The sequence below is a fragment of the Cyprinodon variegatus genome, unplaced genomic scaffold (assembly GCF_000732505.1).
Source record: "Cyprinodon variegatus isolate N-32 unplaced genomic scaffold, C_variegatus-1.0 Scaffold366, whole genome shotgun sequence".
Classification (NCBI taxonomy): Eukaryota; Metazoa; Chordata; class Actinopteri; order Cyprinodontiformes; family Cyprinodontidae; genus Cyprinodon; species Cyprinodon variegatus.
In genome coordinates, this window is record NW_015150819.1 from 512,548 (window position 1) to 517,363 (window position 4,816).

Below are 4,816 nucleotides of genomic sequence, written 5' to 3' on the forward strand. Positions count from 1 at the left end.
GACACAGGTGTTCAGGCAGCTCAGCTCAGGAGGGTCCACGGCGGACTCTGCTGGAGGAAGGTGGAACTTCTCCAGCTCCCAACACTGGGAGAATGTTCCATCTTCAGAAATATGCCAATAGTAACGTACTGTTATGTGCTGAATATTTCCATAGTCCTCCTTTTTATATCCCTTCATGTTCACACTATTTAAACTAGTCATCTACAAATCATCCTGTACTTGACCAGAGGTCACATGTGGAACATCTCTGCCATTAGCTTCAGTTTGGCCTTTAAAGTTGAAAAATCATCTATTATAAATGTTCTACAAAGAAAATGTTAAGAGTTACATTTTCTATACATTAAACAGAGCAGATTACAGTCAGGAAGAACTGATAGTAACAACCAAGGTTTTGAATGGAGTAAGTTACTCTAAGCCAAGGAGTGTCAAAAGAAATGTTTGCATGCAATCATCTTCCACCTTGCACCACTCTGGCAGCCTTTTTATATGAAACAACCTCCTATCTTCTTATTATGACACCTAGCATTCCATTCTACCAACAAGCCCACCATCCAGCAATTTTCTGATAGCTACATTTCCACTCAATCCCACACCATAACCAAGCCTCCGATACCTGCACGCTTGCCATGTGCCTTTAAAGGGTTAGGGTTATGGTTAATTAAAACATTCCCATCTATTAGCAAAATTTGATTAGTTTTCTTAATCAATTTAATTAAATCCCAAAATAATTTATTGATCCAAAAGGGAAATTATCAGCGGGATCTAGTAATTGGTATTCTTGGTGGGAAAAATAGATTTTTATCTACCTACTCCATTATGACAAATGGAATAAGCAGTGAGACAATAATTACCACTAAGCATTTACACTATTATATAATATCCTTCTCAAAAGGTCCAGTTTCACAGATAATATAAATGAGCATTTTCAACTTTATAATTAAGTTTAAATCAGTTTATTTAGGGACTTTATAGACACAGTTCAGTAACATCATACAGTCAGATTGGGTTGGTCTTCTATCTAAGGAAAACCAGTTGATTGCATCAACTCATTGGCTGGAAAGCAATCCCTCACACCAACATGCTTGTAGCGACAGTACAGAGGAAAAACTCCCTTTTAAGAAACCTCCCACACAACAGAACCAGGATGTTAGCGGCCAAGTAGCCAAGTGTGTTTCAATGAGACAGAAGCAGAGATCCAAAAGGCAACTCTTAGCTCCACAGGTGGCCCTGTGGAAAGAGTCAAGTAACAGATTCTGCAGAGTGGGAGAATAGAGATAGAATGAAGCAGAATGATGAAATGGGGGTCCCTATGTCCTCCAGCAGTCTGAAGCAGTATTAACAGTTAGCTCAGGATAACCTGAGCCCCTCTAACTATTTTTGTCAAAAGGACAGTTTAAGCCTAGCCTTAAAAGTAGACAATAACAGGCACACGTTTTACCAGCAGTTTTACCAGATTATATATATATATATAGCATTAATTAGAACTGGAACTGAACTTATATTTAATTAGTATATCATTTAAATTATGAGTAAAAACCAAAGTATTTATATTTACTTAAATGATTATAACTGCCAATAATCAATTACCAGGTGTTATTAAAGTCTGTCTTTTGTGGCTGGACATTTTGGACCAGCTCCTAAAATCCAAGATTTCTTCACCATCAGTAAATGTTAATAACTTGGTTTATACATCAAGCAGAGTCATTAAGCAAAATAAAAATGCTTATATCTGTCTATTCAAGTTGTTAACCATAGGGAAGTCACCCCAGCTCTTAGAGACAACTCGTCACTATAAATAATCACACTCAAAATTAAAACAAACAATGGATGCTTTATTTAACCTAATAATCCCTATCACAGTATTACTTTATATTATTATTACTATTATGGTGAATAATTATGCAAACACTACTGGAAAAAAATCCAGATTACGTGACAGAAGAGATCGAATGAGTTCTTGAGGTGGAGTCTTTGATGATGTTCGGTTCATTAGCTCAGCTGTTGTGATGCACTGAGGGAATGTGTCATGATCTGCTGTGATAGCTGGCCTCAATTACTCCTGCCTTTCACCTGCTTTACTCTTTCCAGCTCCTAATTATCATTCATCTCATCCACCTGTCAGTTTCCCTTATATTGGGCTCAGTTCCAGCTCTCATGGCCAGATCATTAGTTATTTGTTTTCTGTTCAGTCTGTCTGTTCAGTTTATGCCGTGGTTCATGTCCTGGATCCTGGCAGCCAGTGGAAAGAGGGTTTTTGTGTCTGTCTCGTCTCCTGCTCGTCCACTGTTCCTCCCCTGCTGAGTCCTCTGGGTTTTTGGCTCTATACGTGGGGAGGATCAGTTTTTATTCCAGTAAGCCTGGGACACTCTGGGTGACGTATGCCGCGTCTGCCTTCAGTCCAGCGGCTGGGTTGCGCCCCATCCAGGGAGATGGACTTGATTGTTGAACCAGGAAAATGACTCACTGGGATCATCATCTGCTCTTAGATGATCGTGGTCACTTACCTGTGTTTCTCTCACCAGAGTGTCTGAGATTGGACGATGCCCCCCCCTCCTGCAGCATCCGCAAGCCGCAGATCCTAGCAGCTTCACTTTAGTTTTGTTTATTTTTATTTAATAAACGTTTGGAACTGTCCTATTAACTGTCTCACCTTGAATACTGGGTCCATCTGTCCTGTTTCATGACAGAATGTCCATCAGATTAGCAACAGAAATGATATAAAGCAAACAGATGTGTGACCATGGTCTTTGGTAACAGTCAAAATAATTATAGAGACAGAGGACATGGTGACATTTATCTTGCTTTTCTTTTCTTTTTATTTATTTTTCATTTTTAGGGTATATTTGTGTATCTGTACTCCCCTAAGATTTATCAATACCTTAACTGTTTAACCTATAAGTACCTGCTATCTATATATAAATCTGTGTGATTCTTCTGATAAATATCATGTTCCAATCCTTTCAACAACAGAAAAAGGCAACTATTTAAGAAATACAATTATTTCCATCAATGTTATCGATAGATGAGACATTTTAGAGCATAAGATTTCCTTTACAGTTGAGAAATAAATATGCATGTTCCATCAGCCAGAGTTAAGAAAAGGAAACCAAGCTCATTGAGTCTGGGTCAATGCCATGTTGACAGACTTTGTGTCCATCTGCAGTCCTTCAACAACATTCCTCTTTCCTCATTTTTTTGGATCTTAGATTCCTAACAGGCCTTCAGGATTTCACCGTGACAAAAAAAGGCCATCTTCCTGCTTGGCTTGCTTTATTTACTAAGCCAAGACTACAGGGAAAAGACAGAGTAAGTGTTAAAGAAATGGCTTTTGAGAAAGCAGGCAACTGAATGCAGGATAACAATGAGACAGAGAGCGACAGCTAAACGCTTCTGGGAGAGAAAAATGAAGAAAACAAGAAGAGGAGGAGGGAGAGGAGGCAAAAAAAATAAAAAATAGACAAAAGAGAAAGAGAATTAAGCCAGATTGAGAGTGTCTGCCTCGGGTGGTACTAGTCACCCTGAATTATAAATGGTCTCTCACTTTCCAAGCCAAAGCACACAGCCACAATAAAATACCCATGATGCATTTCCACTGGCAAACCACTCCGCTTTCCCTTGGGTTAAACTTCACGACTAATCTCTGTCCTCTGCTTTTCTTCTCCTCCATCACTTTCTCTGTCTTTTCGGTCCCCAGAGTGAAGGATTTCACAAACTTTGCCCTTCTTTGCTCTTCCTATCTTTAACACTGGTCACTGTGTTCATGCATCGCTTTGACAAACAAACTCAGCTGGCCGGATTCCTCTTCAGCCATCATCGCAGTTTGATTGCAAAAAATGATAAAGCTCACATGTTGAACAGAAAACCACAACAGGGGTTAGTTAGTCAGGGGCTTTTGGTATCAGCAAACTATGAAGCTAATATTGATGGCAGAGTTTCAGAGTGATCTGACTATTTGCAAAGCTTTTGTAACAAAGTAATGGTGGTAATTATGAGCAATAAAGGTCTTAATAGAAATGCAGGAAGATTCTGCATTATAACAGAGAAGCTGCAAATGCCTGTTTATTGAAAACAATGAGAATAGCTGCATAAAGAGGCTGTTAAAAAACTATGGATTTCCTTATTCTGTCGGATCTTAGGAAGTGTAGCACTGTTCATTATGAAGCAGCTTAAGCAACATTTCCCCCTTTTCCCAAAAAAAAGACATTTTTGTCTTAAGTGCTAGTAACTGCTGGCTAATGACAATGCACAAATTCCAGAAAAATGATTAATCACCATTAATGTTGTAACTATTAATGTTTATAGTCGTGCATTCCATTGTTTGCTGATGGGGACACAACTGAAATTAATTGAAAAAAAAACATCTTGAGAGGTACTGTCACAGTTCAGAACAGAAGGAACCAGTATTCAGGCAGGACAGACAGGGGGGTTAGTCAGAAAGCGTTTATTAAAACAACAGGCTGTTAAAACAGCTTCAAGGATGTCAGAGGCAGAAAACTCTGGAGAGAAGAAAACAGGTCTTAACTAGACTTAACAAGCACCTTAACTAGAGGCAAAAACAGGTGGATCAGATGGTCAGTGATTAGAAACCAGGCAGAGTTAGACAGGTGAATGGAATGGGTGATTAAGCCAGTCATCAGTGCCAAGATCCTTACAGGTTCTTTGTTTTCTAAATGTTGAATTTTGTTAAAAAGTATAAAAAAAAAAATCAAAGAGATAAAAATAATTGGAATTTTAAGCTGAACAATTTTGTTATTGTAACAGGTTATTTACCGCAGTTGACTATTTTTTATTCAGCTATTGAAACTTATGGTCAGTG